Below are 21,428 nucleotides of genomic sequence, written 5' to 3'. Positions count from 1 at the left end.
TTTTGCCTGATAAGCTCGAACCCAAAGCGGATAAATGCATCTTCATAGGACATCCAAAATAGTTGGGTATACCTCCTATTTCAGATACGGAAGCAAAAGTGATTGTTTCTACAAACGGGTCCTTTCTCGAGGAAAAGTTTCTCTTGAAAGAATTGAGTGGGAGGATGGTGGAGACTTGATGAGGTTATTGAACCGTCACTTCAACTAGTGTGTAGCAAGGCACATGAAGTTGTTCTTGTGGCGCCTACACCAATTGAAGTGGAAGCTGATGATAGTGATCATGAAACTTCAGATCAAGTCACTACCAAACCTCGCAAGTCGACAAGGATGCGTACTACTTCAGAGTGGTACGGTAATCCTGTCTTGGAAGTCATGTTGCTAGACAACAATGAACCTACGAGCTATGGGGAAGCAATGATGGGCCCGGATTCCTACGAATGGCTTGAGGCCATAAAATCCGAGAGGATCCATGTATGAAAACAAAGTATAGACTTTGGAAGAACCACTTGATGGTCGTAAGGCTGTTAGGTACAGATGGATTTTAAAAGGAAGACGGACAATGATGGTAAGTATCACCATTAAGAAAGCTCGACTTGTCGTTAAGATGTTTTCCGACATGTTCAAGGAGTTGACTACGATGAGACTTTCTCACTCGTAGCGATGCTAAGAGTCTGTTGGAATTATATTAGCAGTTACTGCATTATTTATGAAATCTTGCAGATAGGATGTCAAAACATTGTTTCCTCGATGATTTTTTGAGGAAAGGTTGTATGTGATACAACCAGAAGGTTTTGTCAATCCTGAAAGATGCTAACAAGTATGCAAAGCTCCATCAATCCTTCTAAGGACGGGAGTAAGCATCTCGGAGTTGGAATGTACGCTTTGATGAGATGATCAAAGATTTTGGGTTTATACAAAGTTTATGAGAAACTTGTATTTCCAAAGAAGTGAGTGGGAGCACTATAGAATTTCTGATGAGTATATGTTGTTAACATATTGTTGATCAGAAATGATGTAGAGCATATAGGGTTATTTGAAAAGTGTTTTTCAATGGAAAACCTGGATTAAGCTACTTGAACATTGAGCATCAAGATCTATAAGGATAGATAAAAAATGCTTAATAGTACTTTCAAATGAATACATACCGTGACAAGATTTTGAAGGAGTTCAAATAGATCAGCAAAGAAGGAGTTCTTGGCTGTGTTATAAGGTGTGAGCATTGAGTAAGACTCAAGATCTGACCTCGGCAGAAGAGAGAGAAAGGACAAAGGTCGTCCCCTATGCTTTAGACGTAGGCTCTACAGTATGCTATGCTATGTACCGGACCTAAAGTGTGCCTTGCCATGAAGTCAACCAAGGGGTACAAGAGTGATCCAGGAATGGATCACATGACATCGGTCAAACTTATCCTTAGTAACTAGTGGACTAAGGAATTTTCTCGATTATGGAGGTGGTAAAAGAGTTCGTCGTAAAGGGTTACGTGGATGCAAACTTTGACACTAATTCGAATGACTCTAAGTAGTAGACCGGATTCGTATAGTAGAGCAGTTATTTGGAATAGCTCCAAGTAGCGCGTGGTAGCTGCATCTACAAGATGACATAGAAATTTGTAAAGCACACACGGATCTGAAAGGTTCAGACCCATTGACTAATAACCTCTCTCATAAGCGAGATATGATCAAACCCCATGGGTGTTGGATTCAATATAATCACATAGTGATGTGAACTAGATTATTGACTCTAGTGCAAGTGGGAGACTGTTGGAAATATGCCCTAGAGGCAATAATAAAATGGTTATTATTGTATTTCCTTGTTCATGATAATTGTCTATTGTTCATGCTATAATTGTATTAACTGGAAACCGTAATACATGTGTGAATACATAGACCACAACATGTCCCTAGTGAGCCTCTAGTTGACTAGCTCGTTGATCAATAGATGGTCATTGTTTCCTGACCATGGACATTAGATGTCATTGATAGCGGTATCACATCATTAGGAGAATGATGTGATGGACAAGACCCAATCCTAAGCGTCGCACAAGATCGTGTAGTTCGTTTGCTAAAGCTTTTCTAATGTCAAGTATCATTTCCTTAGACCATGAGATTGTGCTACTCCCGGATACCGTAGGAATGCTTTGGGTGTACCAAATGTCACAACGTAACTGGGTGGCTATAAAGGTACACTATAGGCATCTCTGAAAGTGTCTGTTGGGTTGGCACGAACCGAGACTGGGATTTGTCACTCCGTATGACGGAGAGGTATTTCTGGGCCCACTCGGTAATGCATCATCATAATGAGCTCAAAGTGACTAAGTATTTAGTCTCGGGATCATGCATTACGGAATGAGTAAAGTGACTTGCCGATAACGAGATTGAACGAGGTATTGGGATACCGACGATCGAATCTCGGGCAAGTAACATACCGATTGACAAAGGGAATCGTATACGGGATTGCTTGAATCCTCGACGTTGTGGTTCGTCCGATGAGATCATCATGGAACATGTGGGAGCCAACATGGGTATCCAGATCCCGCTGTTGGTTATTGGCCGGAGAGATGTCTCGGTCATGTCTGCATGGTTCTCGAACCCGTAGGGTCTACACACTTAAGGTTCGGTGACGCTAGAGTTGTTATGGGAAATAGTATGTGGTTACCGAATGTTGTTCGGAGTCCCGGATGAGATCCCGGACGTCACGTGGAGTTCCAGAATGGTCCGGAGGTAAAGATTTATATATGGAAAGTCCTATTTTGGCCACCGGAAAAAGTTCGGGATTTTTCGGTATTGTACCGGGAAGGTTCTAGAAGGTTCCGGAGTGGGGCCCACCTGCATGGAGGGACCCACATGAACGTGGGTAGTGGGGGCAAGGCCCCACACCCCTGGTCAAGGCGCACCAAGATCCCCCCTTAGAAGTAATAAGATCATATCCCGAAGGGATAAGATCAAGATCCCTAAAAGGGGGGATAACAATCGGTGGGGAAGGAAATGATGGGATTTCTTTCCTCCCACCTTTGACAACGCCCCAATGGACTTGGAGGGAAAGAAACCAGCCCCCTCCACCCCTATATATAGTGGGGAGGCGCATGGGAGAGGCACCCCTTCCCTGGCACAGCCCTCTCCCTCTCCAACACCCCCTCCTCCTCCGTAGAGCTTGGCAAAGCCCTGCAGAAATACCACAAGCTCCACCACCACGCCGTCGTGCTGCCGGAGCTCTCCCTCAACTTCTCCTCTCCACTTGCTGGATCAAGAAGGAGGAGACTGTTAGGTTTCGTAGTAATTTCAAAAAAATTCCTACGCACACGCAAGATCATGTGATGCATAGCAACGAGGGGAGAGTATTGTCTACGTACCCAACGCAGACCGACTGCGGAAGCGATGACACGACGTAGAGGAAGTAGTCGTACGTCTTCTCGATCCAACCGATCAAGCACCGAAACTACGGCACCTCCGAGTTCGAGCACACGTTCAGCTCGATGATGATCCCCGGACTCCGATCCAGCAAAGTGTCGGGGAAGAGTTTCGTCAGCACGACGGCGTGGTGACGATCTTGATGAACTACAGCAGCAGGGCTTCACCTAAACTCCGCTACAGTATTATCGAGGAATATGGTGGCAGGGGGCACCGCACACGGCTAAGGAATAGATCACGTGGATCAACTTGTGTCAACTTGTGTGTTTAGAGGTGCCCCTGCCTCCGTATATAAAGGAGGAGAGGAGGGGAGGCTGGCCGGCCAAGGGGGGGAGGCGCAGGAGAGTCCTACTCCCTCTGGGAGTAGGATTCCCCCTCCAATCCTAGTCCAACTAGGTTTCCTCGGAGGGGAAAAGAGGAGGAGGGGCCGGCCACCTCTCCTAGTCCTAATAGGACTAGGGGAAGGGGGGGGCGCGCAGCCCATCTAGGGCAGCCCCTTCTCTTTTCCACTAAGGCCCACTATGGCCCAAATAGCTCCCGGGGGGTTCCGGTAACCCTCTTGGTATTCCGGTAAAATCCCGATTTCACCCGGAACACTTCCGATATCCAAATATAGGCTTCCAATATATCAATCTTTACGTCTCGACCATTTTGAGACTCCTCGTCATGTCCGTGATCACATCCGGGACTCCGAACAACCTTCGGTACATCAAAATGCATAAACTCATAATATAACTGTCATCGTAACCTTAAGCGTGCGGACCCTACGGGTTCGAGAACAATGTAGACATGACCGAGACACGTCTCCGGTCAATAACCAATAGCGGGACCTGGATGCCCATATTGGCTCCTACATATTCTACGAAGATCTTTATCGGTCAGACCGCATAACAACATACGTTGTTCCCTTTGTCATCGGTATGCTACTTGCCCGAGATTCGATCATCGGTATCCAATACCTAGTTCAATCTCGTTACCGGCAAGTCTCTTTACTCGTTCCGTAATACATCATCTCACAACTAACATATTAGTTGTAATGCTTGCAAGGCTTATGTGATGTGTATTACCGAGAGGGCCCAGAGATACCTCTCCGACAATCGGAGTGACAAATCCTAATCTCGAAATACGCCAACCCAACATCGACCATTGGAGACACCTGTAGTACTCCTTTATAATCACCCAGTTACGTTGTGACGTTTGGTAGTACCCAAAGTGTTCCTCCGGTAAACGGGAGTTGCATAATCTCATAGTCATAGGAACATGTATAAGTCATGAAGAAAGCAATAGCAACATACTAAACGATCGGGTGCTAAGCTAATGGAATGGGTCATGTCAATCAGATCATTCTACTAATGATGTGACCTCGTTAATCAAATAACAACTCATTGTTCATGGTTAGGAAACATAACCATCTTTGATTAACGAGCTAGTCAAGTAGAGGCATACTAGTGACACTCTGTTTGTCTATGTATTCACACATGTATTATGTTTCCGGTAAATACAATTCTAGCATGAATAATAAACATTTATCATGATTATAAGGAAATAAATAATAACTTTGTTATTGCCTCTAGGGCATATTTCCTTCAGTCTCCCACTTGCACTAGAGTCAATAATCTAGATTACACTGTAATGATTCTAACACCCATGGAGCCTTGGTGCTGATCATGTTTTGCTCGTGGAAGAGGCTTAGTCAACGGGTCTGCAACATTCAGATCCATATGTATCTTGCAAATCTCTATGTCTCCCGCCTGGACTAGATCCCGGATGGAGTTGAAGCGTCTCTTGATGTGTTTGGTCCTTTTGTGAAATCTGGATTCCTTTGCCAAGGCAATTGCACCAGTATTGTCACAAAAGATTTTCATTGGACCCGATGCACTAGGTATGACACCTAGATCGGATATGAACTCCTTCATCCAGACTCCTTCATTTGCTACTTCCGAAGCAGCTATGTATTCCGCTTCACATGTAGATCCCGCTACGACGCTTTGTTTAGAACTGCACCAACTGACAGCTCCACCGTTTAATGTAAACACGTATCCAGTTTGCGATTTAGAATCGTCCGGATCAGTGTCAAAGCTTGCATCAACGTAACCTTTTGCGATGAGCTCTTTGTCACCTCCATATATGAGAAACATATCCTTAGTCCTTTTCAGGTATTTCAGGATGTTCTTGACCGCTGTCCAGTGATCCACTCCTGGATTACTTTGGTACCTCCCTGCTAAACTTATAGCAAGGCATACATCAGGTCTGGTACACAGCATTGCATACATGATAGATCCTATGGCTGATGCATAGGGAACATCTTTCATATTCTCTCTATCTTCTGCAGTGGTCGGGCATTGAGTCTTACTCAATTTCACACCTTGTAACACAGGCAAGAACCCTTTCTTCGCTTGATCCATTTTGAACTTCTTCAAAATTTTGTCAAGGTATGTGCTTTGTGAAAGTCCAATTAAGCGTTTTGATCTATCTCTATAGATCTTAATGCCTAATATGTAAGCAGCTTCACCGAGGTCTTTCATTGAAAAACTTTTATTCAAGTATCCCTTTATGCTATCCAGAAATTCTATATCATTTCCAATCAGTAATATGTCATCCACATATAATATCAGAAATGCTACAGAGCTCCCACTCACTTTCTTATAAATACAGGCTTCTCCGAAAGTCTGTATAAAACCAAATGCTTTGATCACACTATCAAAACGTTTATTCCAACTCCGAGAGGCTTGCACCAGTCCATAAATGGATCGCTGGAGCTTGCACACTTTGTTAGCTCCCTTTGGATCGACAAAACCTTCCGGTTGCATCATATACAACTCTTCTTCCAGAAATCCATTCAGGAATGCAGTTTTGACATCCATCTGCCAAATTTCATAATCATAAAATGCGGCAATCGCTAACATGATTCGGACGGACTTAAGCATCGCTACGGGTGAGAAGGTCTCATCGTAGTCAATCCCTTGAACTTGCCGAAAACCTTTTGCGACAAGTCGAGCTTTGTAGACAGTAACATTACCATCAGCGTCAGTCTTCTTCTTAAAGATCCATTTATTCTCAATTGCTTGCCGATCATCGGGCAAGTCAACCAAAGTCCATACTTTGTTCTCATACATGGATCCCATCTCAGATTTCATGGCTTCAAGCCACTTTGCGGAATCTGGGCTCACCATCGCTTCTTCATAGTTCGTAGGTTCATCATGATCTAGTAGCATGACTTCCAGAACAGGATTACCGTACCACTCTGGCGCGGATCTTACTCTGGTTGATCTACGAGGTTCAGTAGTATCTTGATCTGAAGTTTCATGATCATTATCATTGGCTTCCTCACTAACTGGTGTAGGTGTCACTGAAACAGTTTTTTGTGATGAACTACTTTCCAGTAAGGGAGCAGGTACAGTTACCTCGTCAAGTTCTACTTTCCTCCCACTCACTTCTTTCGAGAGAAACTCCTTCTCTAGAAATGATCCATTCTTAGCAACGAATGTCTTGCCTTCGGATCTGTGATAGAAGGTGTACCCAACAGTTTCCTTTGGGTATCCTATGAAGACACATTTCTCCGATTTGGGTTCGAGCTTATCAGGTTGAAGGTTTTTCACATAAGCATCGCAGCCCCAAACTTTAAGAAACGACAACTTTGGTTTCTTGCCAAACCACAGTTCATAAGGCGTCGTCTCAACGGATTTTGATGGTGCCCTATTTAACGTGAATGCGGCCGTCTCTATAGCATAACCCCAAAACGATAGCGGTAAATCGGTAAGAGACATCATAGATCGCACCATATCTAGTAAAGTACGATTACAACGTTCGGACACACCATTACGCTGTGGTGTTCCGGGTGGCGTGAGTTGCGAAACTATTCCACAGTTTTTCAAATGTACACCAAACTCGTAACTCAAATATTCTCCTCCACGATCAGATCGTAGAAACTTTATTTTCTTGTTATGATGATTTTCAACTTCACTCTGAAATTCTTTGAACTTTTCAAATGTTTCAGACTTATGTTTCATTAAGTAGACATACCCATATCTGCTTAAATCATCTGTGAAGGTGAGAAAATAATGATATCCGCCACGAGCCTCAATATTCATTGGACCGCACACATCGGTATGTATGATTTCCAACAAATCTGTTGCTCTTTCCATAGAACCGGAGAACGGTGTTTTAGTCATCTTACCCATGAGGCACGGTTCGCAAGTACCAAGCGATTCATAATCAAGTGGTTCCAAAAGTCCATCAGTATGGAGTTTCTTCATGCGCTTTACACCGATATGACCTAAACGACAGTGCCACAAATAAGTTGCACTTTCATTATCAACTCTGCATCTTTTGGTTTCAACATTATGAATATGTGTATAACTACTATCGAGATCTAATAAGAATAGACCACTCTTTAAGGGTGCATGACCATAAAAGATATTACTCATATAAATAGAACAACCATTATTCTCTGATTTAAATGAATAACCGTCTCGCATTAAACAAGATCCAGATATAATGTTCATGCTCAACGCTGGCACCAAATAACAATTATTTAGGTCTAATATTAATCCCGAAGGTAGATGTAGAGGTAGTGTGCCGACCGCGATCACATCGACTTTGGAACCGTTTCCCACGCGCATCGTCACCTCGTCCTTTGCCAGTGCTCGCTTATTCCGTAGTCCCTGTTTCGAGTTGCAAATATTAGCAACAGAACCAGTATCAAATACCCAGGTGCTACTGTGAGCTCTAGTAAGGTACACATCAATAACATGTATATCACATATACCTTTGTTCACCTTGCCATCCTTCTTATCCGCCAAATACTTGGGGCAGTTCCGCTTCCAGTGACCAGTCTGCTTGCAGTAGAAGCACTCAGTTTCAGGCTTAGGTCCAGACTTGGGTTTCTTCTCTTGAGCAGCAACTTGCTTGCCGTTCTTCTTGAAGTTCCCCTTCTTCTTCCCTTTTCCCTTTTTCTTGAAACTAGTGGTTTTGTTAACCATCAACACTTGATGCTCCTTCTTGATTTCTACCTCCGCAGCTTTCAGCATTGCGAAGAGCTCGGGAATAGTCTTGTTCATCCCTTGCATATTATAGTTCATCATGAAGCTCTTGTAGCTTGGTGGCAGTGATTGGAGAATTCTGTCGATGACGCAATCATCCGGAAGATTAACTCCCAATTGAATCAAGTGATTATTATACCCAGACATTTTGAGTATATGCTCACTGACAGAACTGTTCTCCTCCATCTTGCAGCTATAGAACTTATTGGAGACTTCATATCTCTCAATCCGGGCATTTGCTTGAAATATTAACTTCAACTCCTGGAACATCTCATATGCTCCATGACGTTCAAAACGTAGTTGAAGTCCCGATTCTAAGCCGTAAAGCATGGCACACTGAACTATCGAGTAGTCATCAGCTTTGCTCTGCCAGACGTTCATAACATCTGGCGTTGCTCCAGCAGCAGGCCTGGCACCCAGCGGTGCTTCCAGGACGTAATTCTTCTGTGCAGCAATGAGGATAATCCTCAAGTTACGGACCCAGTCCGTGTAATTGCTACCATCATCTTTCAACTTTGCTTTCTCAAGGAACGCATTAAAATTCAACGGAACAACAGCATGATCCATCTATCTACAATCAACATAAACAAGCAAGATACTATCAGGTACTAAGTTCATGATAAATTTAAGTTCAATTAATCATATTACTTAAGAACTCCCACTTAGATAGACATCCCTCTAATCTTCTAAGTGATTACGTGATCCAAATGAACTAAACCATGACCGATCATCACGTGAGATGGAGTAGTTTTCAATGGTGAACATCGTTTATGTTGATCATATCTACTATATGATTCATGCTCGACCTTTCGGTCTCTGTGTTCCGAGGCCATATCTGCATATGCTAGGCTCGTCAAGTTTAACCTGAGTATTCTGCGTGTGCAAAAACTGGCTTGCACCCGTTGTAGATGGACGTAGAGCTTATCACACCCGATCATCACGTGGTGTCTGGGCACGACGAACTTTGGCAACGGTGCATACTCAGGGAGAACACTTCTTGATAATTTAGTGAGAGATCATCTTATAATGCTACCGTCAATCAAAGCAAGATAAGATGCATAAAAAGATAAACATCACATGCAATCAATATAAGTGATATGATATGGCCATCATCATCTTGTGCTTGTGATCTCCATCTCCGAAGCACCGTCATGATCACCATCGTCACCGGCGCGACACCTTGATCTCCATCGTAGCATCGTTGTCGTCTTGCCAATCTTATGCTTTCAGGACTATCACTACCGTTTAGTAATAAAGTAAAGCATTACATCGCGATTGCATTGCATACAATAAAGCGACAACCATATGGCTCCTACCAGTTGCCGATAACTTGGTTACAAAACATGATCATCTCATACAATAAAATTCAGCATCATGCCTTGACCATATCACATCACAACATGCCCTGCAAAAACAAGTTAGACGTCCTCTACTTTGTTGTTGCATGTTTTACGTGGCTGCTACGGGCTTAAGTAAGAACCAATCTCACCTACGCATCAAAACCACAACGATAGTTTGTCAAATAGACTCCGTTTTAACCTTCGCAAGGACCGGGCGTAGCCATACTTGGTTCAACTAAAGTTGGAGAGACAGTCGTCCGCAAGCCATCTCTGTGCAAAGCACGTCGAGGGAACCGGTCTCGCGTAAGCGTACGCGTAAGGTTGGTCTGGGTCGTCTCGTCCAACAATACCGCCGAACCAAAGTATGACATGCTGGTAGGCAGTATGACTTGTATCGTCCACAACTCACTTGTGTTCTACTCGTGCATATAACATCAACATCAATAACCTAGGCTCGGATGCCACTGTTAGGTTTCGTAGTAATTTCAAAAAAATTCCTACGCACACGCAAGATCATGTGATGCATATCAACGAGGGGAGAGTATTGTCTACGTACCCAACGCAGACCGACTGCAGAAGCGATGACACGACGTAGAGGAAGTAGTCGTACGTCTTCTCGATCCAACCGATCAAGCACCGAAACTACGGCACCTCCGAGTTCGAGCACACGTTCAGCTCGATGACGATCCCCGGACTCCGATCCAGCAAAGTGTCGGGGAAGAGTTTCGTCAGCACGACGGCGTGGTGATGATCTTGATGCACTACAGCAGCAGGGCTTCACCTAAACACCACTACAGTATTATCGAGGAATATGGTGGTAGGGGGCACCGCACACGGCTAAGGAATAGATCACGTGGATCAACTTGTGTCAACTTGTGTGTTTAGAGGTGCCCCTGCCTCCGTATATAAAGGAGGAGAGGAGGGGAGGCTGGCCGGCCAAGGGGGGGAGGCGCAGGAGAGTCCTACTTCCTCTGGGAGTAGGATTCCCCCTCCAATCCTAGTCCAACTAGGATTCCTCGGAGGGGAAAAGAGGAGGAGGGGGCCGGCCACCTCTCCTAGTCCTAATAGGACTAGGGGAAGGGGGGGGGGCGCAGCCCATCTAGGGCAGCCCCTTATCTTTTCCACTAAGGCCCAATATGGCCCAAATAGCTCCCGGGGGGTTCCGGTAACCCTCTCGGTATTCCGGTAAAATCCCGATTTCACCCGGAACACTTCCGATATCCAAATATAGGCTTCCAATATATCAATCTTTACGTCTCGACCATTTCGAGACTCCTCGTCATGTCCGTGATCACATCCGGGACTCCGAACAACCTTCGGTACATCAAAATGCATAAACTCATAATATAACTGTCATCGTAACCTTAAGCGTGCGGACCCTACGGGTTCGAGAACAATGTAGACATGACCGAGACACGTCTCCGGTCAATAACCAATAGCGGGACCTGGATGCCCATATTGGCTCCTACATATTCTACGAAGATCTTTATCGGTCAGACCGCATAACAACATACATTGTTCCCTTTGTCATCGGTATGCTACTTGCCCGAGATTCGATCGTCGGTATCCAATACCTAGTTCAATCTCGTTACCGGCAAGTCTCTTTACTCGTTCCGTAATACATCGTCTCACAACTAACATATTAGTTGTAATGCTTGCAAGGCTTATGTGATGTGTATTACCGAGAGGGCCCAGAGATACCTCTCCGACAATCGGAGTGACAAATCCTAATCTCGAAATACGCCAACCCAACATCGACCATTGGAGACACCTGTAGTACTCCTTTATAATCACCCAGTTACGTTGTGACGTTTGGTAGTACCCAAAGTGTTCCTCCGGTAAACGGGAGTTGCATAATCTCATAGTCATAGGAACATGTATAAGTCATGAAGAAAGCAATAGCAACATACTAAACGATCGGGTGCTAAGCTAATGGAATGGGTCATGTCAATCAGATCATTCTACTAATGATGTGACCTCGTTAATCAAATAACAACTCATTGTTCATGGTTAGGAAACATAACCATCTTTGATTAACGAGCTAGTCAAGTAGAGGCATACTAGTGACACTCTGTTTGTCTATGTATTCACACATGTATTATGTTTCCGGTAAATACAATTCTAGCATGAATAATAAACATTTATCATGATTATAAGGAAATAAATAATAACTTTGTTATTGCCTCTAGGGCATATTTCCTTCAGAGACGTCCCCAGGCTGTACGTGTGTTGAACGCGGAGGCGCCGTCCGTTCGGCGCTAGATCGGATCTTCCGCGATTTGAATCGCCGCGAGTACAACTCCATCAACCGCGTTCTTGTAACGCTTCCGCTTAGTGATCTTCAAGGGTATGAAGATGCACTCCCTCTCTCTCTCTCTCTCGTTGCTAGTATCTCCTAGATTGATCTTGGTGACACGTAGGAAAATTTTGAATTATTGCTACGTTCCCCAACATGGAGTACATGAAGGTAATTCTTAAGGCCTTGTACTTACTTCCTTCATTTAGTAATTCATAGCCATAGCGCTCAAGTTTCTATTTGCTAACTTAGGCGCCTCCGAGATGGTGTGCGGATCGGATGGATTTTTGGGAGGTGTTGGTCAATGAGTGGTGCTCAAAAGAATGTCTAGTCCTCCACAACGAGGCCAAGGACAAACGTGCCCAAATGGAAGGTGTGCCACACCATCAAGGCAGCTCCAACTTATATCAGTTCGGGCGGAACTGGGTATGTGGTTTGCTTCATGATTCATGCAATTCATTCATCATGCTAGCTTTAGCCCTTTAATTACTAATTTACTTTGTTTCTCTCTTTTAGGCACGCTACAATAAGGCAGATAAGGTGCCAGAGGTGTACGACCTGTATGCCATGGCACACACTGCCTCTTACAAGAAAGTCAAGGCATTCTCTCTGTATGACCTCGATGATCCAAAGAGCTTCACCAACATCTCCTCCCACGACAAGCTCGTGAAATAAAAAGATCAGGGGAAGGCGAGGAAAGGGGAGGACTTTAACCCGAGCCAGGGTCCCATTGATATAGAGCTGCTGATGATATCTGGTGGCGGGAGGTCCCATGGCTCCATAGCCATGGGAGATGGACTTATCCGTTGTCCTAGCACTCTTCCGGAGATCAAGGCGCGCCAGTCGAGCTCCGCTCCTGAGATAAGGCCTCGTGAACGACCAGTCCAACTCGCCTTCAAGGTTAGTTATACGTACTCAGCTATCTTTCTCCATTACATTGTGTGCGTTTCCATCAATGATTACAAATGGTAACGAGGAGTGGTGTTGTAGGCTGCTATACAGAGTGAGAGAGATAGAACGGAGAAACTTCTGGCGGAGGCGGCGGAGAGGCATCGGGAGTTGGAGGAGTGGACGACAAAGATGTTGGAGGAGGAGAGGGCACGGAATGACATGCAGGCAAGGGCCATGTACGAGCTCCTTGTGGTAAGTTTCTTCTGCAGATTAGCCAAAACATTCATGTAGTGTTTGTCTCATTACTAACTAGTATGACTGAGTCGTCAAAACCAAATGTGCAGTCTGTGTGCGAGAAGTTCGGTCCGACCGCTCCGCCGATGCCAGTGATTGCTCCTGGGACCATGGTGAGTTTAATTTGAATGGACATTACTTGCTAGTCTTAACATTTGAGTGTCACCATGCTAACGAGACATTGGAAATGATCTTTGGTGCAGTGTAACTCCAGACAAGCATCACATGATCCTTCTCCAGCTACCGGCATGAGCCAGCCCGCTCCTACACCTCCATGATCACGATAAGTTTCTCTAGTGTTTTGCTTAACAAATGCATAAAGACCTAGACTTAGCTTTATTTCCTCCAATATGCTTACCATAATGACCTAGAGTTAGCTTCTTTTCCTCCAAATGACTTAATAAGCTTACTAACCTCCAAAACCATCCATTTTACCTAAGTTAGCTCTAAAACGATCTATACTTAGCTTTGTTTCCTCCAAAATGACCTAAGTTAGCTCCAATATGCTTAGTTAACTAGGTTTGCTCAATAATGACATGTACTTAGCTTACTTATGTCAAAAATGGCATAATTAGCTTAGTTAGCTCATAAACGATCCATTTTACCTAAGTTAGCTCTAAAATGACCCATTTTACCTTAGTTAGCTCATAAATGATCCATTTTACCTTAGTTAGCTCATAAATGATCCATTTTACCCAAGTTAGCTCTAAAATGACCCATTTTACCTAGATTAGCTCCTAAATGATCCATTTTACCTACGTTAGCTCTAAAATGACCCATTTTACCTAGGTTAGCTCCAAAATGACCCATCTTACCTAGGTTAGCTCTAAAATGATGCATTTTACCCAAGTTGGCTCTAAAATGACCCATTTTTACCTAGATTAGCTCATAAATGATCCATTTCACCTAAGTTAGCTCACAAACGACCCATTTACCTAGGTTAGCTCCAAAATGACCCATCACACCTAGGTTAGCTCTAAAATGATGCTTTTTACCTAAGTTAGCTCATAAACGATCTATTTCACCTAGGTTAGCTCAAAAACGATCCATTTCACCTAGGTTAGCTCCAAAATGACCCATCTTACCTAGGTTAGCTCCAAAATGACCCATCACACCTATGTTAGCTCTAAAATGATGCTTTTTACCTAAGTTAGCTTATAAACGCTCCATTTCACCTAGGCTAGCTCATAAACGATCCATTTCACCTAAGTTAGCTAAAAAACGATCCATTTCACCTAGGTTAGCTCCAAAATGACCCATCTTACCTAGGTTAGCTCCAAAATGACCCATCACACCTAGGTTATCTCTAAAATGATGCATTATACCTAAGTTAGCTCATAAACGATCCATTTCACCTAAGTTAGCTAAAAAACGATCCATTTCACCTAAATTAGCTCATAAATTATCCATTTCACCTAAGTTAGCTCATAAACGATCCATTTCACCTAAGTTAGCTCATAAATGATCCATTTCACCTTAGTTAGCTCATAAATGATCCATTTTAACTAAGTTAGCTCATAAATGATCCATTTCACCTAAGTTAGCTCATAAATGACATATACTTCTTCTTCTAGTCTTCTTCTTCTAGTCACCTTTTTCTAACTTTCTTATTTGCCATTTTGCAGATTTCATTCACTTCACGGAAGCTAGCTTGTTATGATGGAGTGCTTGTTTTTTCTTTCATTCTCTTCAAGTATTCTTCTAGCTAGCTATGATGGAACTTGCTATCTTGATGAAACTTTGCATTGTAATATGTATGGATGGAACAATGTGTATGTGCAACTTGCTATGTATGAATGGATGGAACTATATATGTATGTACGATGAAAGTTATGTGCTGGATATGTCATATGTTTGCTGTTAAATAGCCCTATGAAATATATATATATATATATATATATATATATACACATATATATATATAAGCCACCTTTGCCGACAGCCGCGAACGGCAAAGGCACCTTTGCCGACAGCCGCGGACGGCAAAGAAGCCATGCGGCGGCCACCTGTGCTTCCTGGATCTGACCCATTTGGTCAGTTTGCCTACAGCGGCGGATGGCAAAGGCTTTGCCTACAGTGGCAGACGGCAAAGAATGGCCAAATTTGCCTACAGCGACGGACGGCAAAGGCTTGTCGTGCAGTGACGTCCAGCTGACGTCATTCAGCAGACGACAAAGGCCGGATGATTTTTGCCGTGAGCGGCTGACAGCAAAGGCTGCCGTTAGCCACCTAACGGACTAACAACATATTTATTGACATCTGCTTTCTTTGATGTCAGCTGCTGATGGCAAAGGCCCCTTTGCCGTTAGCCTCAGAAAGCAGACGACAAAGTAGCTCTTTCCCGATCCTATCTTTGCCGGAGTCTTTTGCCGTCCGCGGCAGACGACAAAGGCCTTTGCCGTCCGCCATCCTTACCTTTGCCGTCTGCCATGGCAGATGGCAAAGTAGCTGATTCCTATAGTGATAATAGGTAGGTATGGTGGCTGTTTTGAGGAAGGTAAATAATGGGTGCATGATACCGGCAAAAGTTGTGCGGCACAATAGAGGCTAGCAAAGTGGAAGGGTGAGTGTGCGTATATCCATGGACTCACATTAGTCATAAAGAACTCATATACTTATTGCAAAAGTCTACTGCCCTCGAAGCAAAGTACTACTACGCATGCTCCTAGGGGAAGGGCTGGTAGGAGTTAACCATCGCGCGATCCCGACCTCCACTCATAAGGAAGACAATTAAAAGAGCACCTCATGCAACAAATTTGTCACATAACTTTTACCATACGTGCATGCTACGGGACTTGCCAACTTCAACACAAGTATTTCTCAATTTCATAATTACCAAACTAGCATGACTCTAATATTACCACCTTTATATCTCAAAACAATTATCAAGCATCAAATTGATCCTAGTGTTTAATGCACTTTCTATGATAGTTTTTATTATACCCAACTTGGATGCTCATCATTCTAGGACCAAATTCATAACCATAGAAAATACCATGATGTTCTAAATGACTCTCAAAATAATATAAGTGAAGCATGAGAGATCAACAATTTCTTCAAAATTAAGCCACCGCCGTGCTCTAAAAGATATAAGTGAAGTACTAGAGCAAATACTATCTACCTCAAAAGATATAAGTGAAGCACATAGAGTATTCTAATATATTCTAATCAAGTGGGCTTCTCCCAAAAGGTGTGTACAGCAAGGATGATTGTGGAAAACTAAAAATCAAAGACTAATATCGTACAAGACGCTCCAAGCAAAACACATATCATGTGGCGAATAAAAATATAGCTCCAAGTAAAGTTACCGATAAACGAAGACGAAAGAGGGGATGCCTTCCGGGGGCATCCCCGAGCTTAGGCTTTTGGCTATTCTTGAATATCTTGGGGTGCCATGGGCATCCCCAAGCTTAGGCTCTTGCCACTGCTTATTCCATAGTCCATCAAATCTTTACCCAAAACTTGAAAACTTCACAACACAAAACTCAATAGGAAATCTGATAAGCTCCATTAGTGAAAGAAAGAAAAACCACCACATCAGGTACTGTAATGAACTCATTCTTTATTTATATTGGTGTTAAACCTACTGTATTTCAAGTTCTCTATGGTTCATACCACTTAATACTAGCCATAGATGCATCAAAATAAGCAATCAACACACGAAAGGTAGAATCTGTCAAAAACAGAATAGTCTGTAGCAATCTGTAACTCTCGAATACTTATGGAATTCTAAAAATCCTACCCAAATAGGAATTCCTGGGCAGTTTGTCTATTGATCTACAGCAAAAAGAATCAATGCAAAAGCACGTTTCTGTGAATTACTAAAATTATTTTCGTGCGTGCAAAGTTTATATTTTCCAGCAGAATCAAATTAACTAATACCATAGGTTATCCTATAGGTTCTACTTGGCACAAACACTAATTAAAACATAAAAACACATCTAAACAGAAGGTAGATGCAAAATTTATTACTAAACAGAAACAAAAACAAAAACACAAATAAAATTGGGTTGCCTCCCAGCTAGCGCTATTGTTTAACGCCCCTAGCTAGGCATAAAAGCGAGGATAGATCTAAGTAGTGCCATCTTAGGCACTCAATTCATAAGTAGCTCGCATGATAGATTCATAAGGTAATTTTGACTTTCTTTCTTGGAAAGTGCTCCATGCCTTTCCTTAATGGAAATTGGAATCTAATATTCCCTTCCTTCATATCAATAATCGCATCAATCGTTCTAAGGAAAGGTGTACCAAGAATAATAGGACAAGAAAGATTGCAATCTATATCAAGAACGATAAAATATATGTACACCAAATTCCTATTTGCAACAATGATAAAATCATTGATCCTCCCCGATTGGCTTTTTAATGGTGGAATCCGCAAGGTGCAAATTTAAAGAGCAATCATCAAGTTCATGGAAACCTAAAATATCACATAAAGTTTTCGGAATCGTGGAAACACTAGCACCCAAATCACATAAAGCATAACACTCATGATCTTTAATTTTAATATTTATAGTAGGTTCCCACTCATCATAAAGTTTTCTAGGTATAGAAACTTCCAAATTAAGTTTTTCATCAAAAGATTGCATAAAGGCATCAACAATATGTGTGGTAAAAGCTTTATTTTGACTATAAGCATGAGGAGAATTCACAACGGATTGCAACAAGGAAATACAATCTTCTAAAGAACAATTATCATAATTAAATTACTTGAAATCCAAGATAGTGGGTTCAATGCTATTTAAAGTCTTGACCTCTCCAATCGCACTTTTACCAAATTTAGCATCAAGATCTAAAAACTCCAAATCATTGGGACGCCTTTTAACTAAAGTTGACTCATCTCCAGTCCCATCATTATTAAGATTCATATTGCAAAACGAAGATCTAATAGGGGACACATCAATAACTTTAAGATCTTCATCATTATTTTCATCTAGCTTTTCTGGTTTGGCAGCCATCTTATTGACTAAGGTAGCTTGCTTATCAGAAATTTGGGCTATAGAATTTTCAAGCTGAGTAATTTGGGAGTTCAAACCATAAAATTCTTTAGACATATCATCAAGCTCTTTGTTCATAAACTCCCAAAAACTTTTTTGTTCTTTCAACTCTTTTCTGAAGAAATTATTATGCTCAAATTGTAAATTCATAAAACTTCTAACGTTAGATTCAATCTCTTCCAACCTTCTAAGATGAAGGTCGGTGTTCTTAGGCAAAGCCATAAGGGCAAGCAGGCACAAAAAGGACAGGCGAAATAGAGAGGAGATTGGGAAAGAGAGGGCGAATAAAATGGCAAGGGTGAAGTGGGGGAGAGGAAAACAAGAGGCAAATGACAAATAATGTAAATGTGGGGGAGATGAGTTTGTGATGGGTACTTGGTATGTCTTGACTTGAGTGAAGACCTCCCCGGCAACGACGTCAGAAATCCTTCTTGCTACGTCTTGAGCTTGCGTTGGTTTTCCTTGAAGAGGAAAGGGTGATGCAGCAATAGTAGCGTAAGTATTTCCCTTAGTTTTTGAGAACCAAGGTATCAATCCAGTAGGAGGCTCCTCAAAAGTCCCACACATCCACACAAACAAACAAGAACTCGCAACCAACGCAATAAAGGGGTTGTCAATCCCTTCACGGCCACTTGCGAAAGTGAGATCTGATAGAGATAATATGATAAGATAAATATATTTTTGGTATTTTATAATATAGATAGGAAAAGTAAAGATGCAAATAAAAGTAGATTGAAAGCTTATATGATAAAAGATAGACCCGAGGGCCATAGGTTTCACTAGTGGCTTCTCTCAAGATAGCATAAGTATTACGGTGGGTGAACAAATTACTGTCGAGCAATTGATAGAAAAGCAAATAATTATGAGATTATCTAGGCATGATCATGTATATAGGCATCACGTCCGTGACAAGCCTGCATCTACTACTATTACTCCACACATCGACCGCTATCCAGCATGCATCTTGAGTATTAAGTTCATAAAGAACAGAGTAACGCATTAAGAAAGATGTCATGATGTAGAGGGATAAACTCATGCAATATGATATAAACCCCTTCTTTTTATCCTCGATGGCAACAATACAATACGTGCCTTGCTGCCCCTGCTGTCACTGGGAAAGGACACCGCAAGATGAACCCAAAGCTAAGCACTTCTCCCATTGCAAGAAAGATGAATCTACTAGGCCAAACCAAATTGATAATTCAAAGAGACTTGCAAAGATAACTTAATCACACATAAAAGAATTTAGAGGAGATTCAAATATTTCTCATAGATAAACTTGATCATAAACCCACAATTCATTGGATCTTGACAAACACACTGAAAAAAGAGTTACATCGAATAGATCTCCAAGAAGATCAAGGAGAGCATGGTATTGAAATCCCAAAGAGAGAGAAAAAGCCATCTAGCTAATAACTATGGACCCTAAGGTCTGTGGTAAACTACTCACAACTCATCGAAGAGGCCTTGGAGATGATGTAGAGGCCCTCCGTGATCGATTCCCCCTCCGGCGGAGCGCCGACGAAGGCCCCAAGATGGGATCTCGCGGATACAGAAGGTTACGGTGGTGGAAATAGTTTTTCGTGGTCGCCTCTGATGTTCTCGGGGTACGTGGGTATATATAGGAGGAAGAAGTAGGTCGGTGGACGCCCGAGGGGCCCACGAGATAGGGGGGCACGCCCAGTAGGGGGGTGGCACGCCCTCCACCCTCGTGGCCTCCTCGGTTGCTTCTTGACTTGCACTCCAAGTCCTATGGATCACGTTTGTTCCAAAAAGATCGCCCCCGAAGGTTTCATTCCGTTTGGACTCCGTTTGATATTCCTTTTCTTGGAAACACTGAAATAGGCAAAAAACAGTAGTATGGGCTGGGCCTCCGGTTAGCAGGTTAGTCCCAAAAATGATATAAAAGTGTAAAGTAAAACCCATAAACATCCAACACGGGTAATATAATAGCATGGAACAATCAAAAATTATAGATACGTTGGAGACGTATCAATGTACAAGACCCAACCGTAAGCTTAGCATTCGATCATTCAGTTTATTGCTATAGTTTTATTCATGTCAAGTATCTATTCCTAAGACCATGAGATCATGCAACTCCCGAAAACCAGAGGAATACCTTGTGTGCTATTAAATGTCACTTCATTACTAGGTGATCATAAATATGCTCTATAGGTATCTCCGAAGGTGTCTGTTGGGTTGGCACGGATCGAGACTGGGATTTATCACTCCGTGTGATGGCGAGATATCTCTGGGCCCTCTTCGTAATATAACATCGTAAAGAGCTTGCAAGTAATGTGGCTAATGTGTTAGTCACGAGATCCTGTATTATGAACGAGTAAAAAGACTTGTCGGTAACGAGATTGAACTAAGTATGGAGATACCGATGTTTGAATCTTGAGCAAGTAACATATTGTCGGACAAAGGGAATTGCATACAGGATTAACTGAATCCTTGACATCGTGGTTCAACCGATAAAAGATCTTCATGGAATATGTAGGAACCAATATGGGCATCTAGGTTCCGCTATTTGTTATTGACCAAAGAGGTGTCTCGGTCATGTCTACATGATTCTCAAACCCGTAGGGTCCGCACGCTTAACGTTTGGTGACTCTGGAGTAATATTGGGATATGCATGTTGGTGAACGAATGTTGTTCGGGGTCCAGGGTGAGATCCCAGATGTCACGAGGAGCTCTGGAATGGTCCTGAGGTAAATATTTATACATGGAAAGTTGCTTTCAGGGTTCCGGAAAAAGTTTCAGTTTTTTCGGTATTGTACTGGGAAGCTTCTAGAAGGTTCTGAAAACTTTTGGAGGAGTCTGGAAGTCCACCAAGGGTTCCACCACGTCCCAAGGGCCAGCATGGGCTGAGGGGAGGCGCCCTGGCCTTATTGGGCCGGGCTCACAAGTCCCTCAAGGCCCATGTGGTTTGGGAGAGGTGGAAAGTCCATCCATGTATGGAAAAAGAGGGAATTCGACTAGAAGTCCAACTCCCCCCTTGGTGCGCCCCTAGGGCTTGGAGAGTTGGCCCTTAGGGGCGCCCCTCCCCTATGTAGGTGGTGGGGCGCCCCCTCACCTTATTATTGGGCCAGGCTCATGTAATTTCAAAATACGTGAGTATAGGTTGTTTTTAGAGTCCGTATGTGTGGGGAAACAAGAGT

Source organism: Triticum aestivum, chromosome 2B (assembly GCF_018294505.1).
Source record: "Triticum aestivum cultivar Chinese Spring chromosome 2B, IWGSC CS RefSeq v2.1, whole genome shotgun sequence".
Classification (NCBI taxonomy): domain Eukaryota; kingdom Viridiplantae; phylum Streptophyta; class Magnoliopsida; order Poales; family Poaceae; genus Triticum; species Triticum aestivum.
The sequence above is the reverse complement of the archived record's forward strand: the minus strand, read 5'-3'. Positions refer to the sequence as shown.